An 851-nucleotide genomic window follows, 5' to 3' on the forward strand; every position below is an offset into this window, starting at 1 on the left:
GAAAACCATATTTTCTCTCCACGGCCTCCAATTAACCTCCGTCAACTCGTCTCTACGAACTCGTCACTGTGAACTCGTCTCTATGAACTCGTCTCTATAAACTCGTCACTATGAACTCGTCTCTACGAACTCGTCTCTATGAACTCGTCCTCTATAAACTCGTCACTATGAACTCGTCTCTATGAACTCGTCTCCCTATAAACTCGTCACTATGAACTCGTCTCTATAACTCGTCACTATGAACTCGTCTCTACGAAACTCGTCTCTACGAACTCGTCTCTACGAACTCGTCTCTATGAACTCGTCTCTATAAACTCGTCACTATGAACTCGTCTCTACGAACTCGTCTCTATGAACTCGTCTCTATAAACTCGTCACTATGAACCTCGTCTCTATGAACTCGTCTCTATAAACTCGTCACTATGAACTCGTCTCTATAAACTCGTCACTATGAACTCGTCACTATGAACTCGTCACTATGAACTCGTCACTATGAACTCGTCTCTACGAACTCGTCTCTACGAACTCGCTCTACGAACTCGTCTCTATGAACTCGTCTCTATAAACTCATCACTATGAAATCGTCTCTACGAACTCGTCTCTATGAACTCGTCTCTATAAACTCGTCACTATGAACTCGTCTCTATAAACTCGTCACTATGAACGCGTCACTATGAACTCGTCTCTACGAACTCGTCTCTATAAACTCGTCTCTATAAACTCGTCTCCTATGAACTCGTCACTATGAACTCGTCACTATGAACTCGTCTCTATAAACTCGTCACTATGAACTCGTCACTATGAACTCGTCTCTACGAACTCGTCTCTATAAGACTCGTCTCTATAAACTC

Source organism: Blennius ocellaris (assembly GCF_963422515.1).
Source record: "Blennius ocellaris genome assembly, chromosome: 12".
Taxonomy (NCBI): Eukaryota; Metazoa; Chordata; class Actinopteri; order Blenniiformes; family Blenniidae; genus Blennius; species Blennius ocellaris.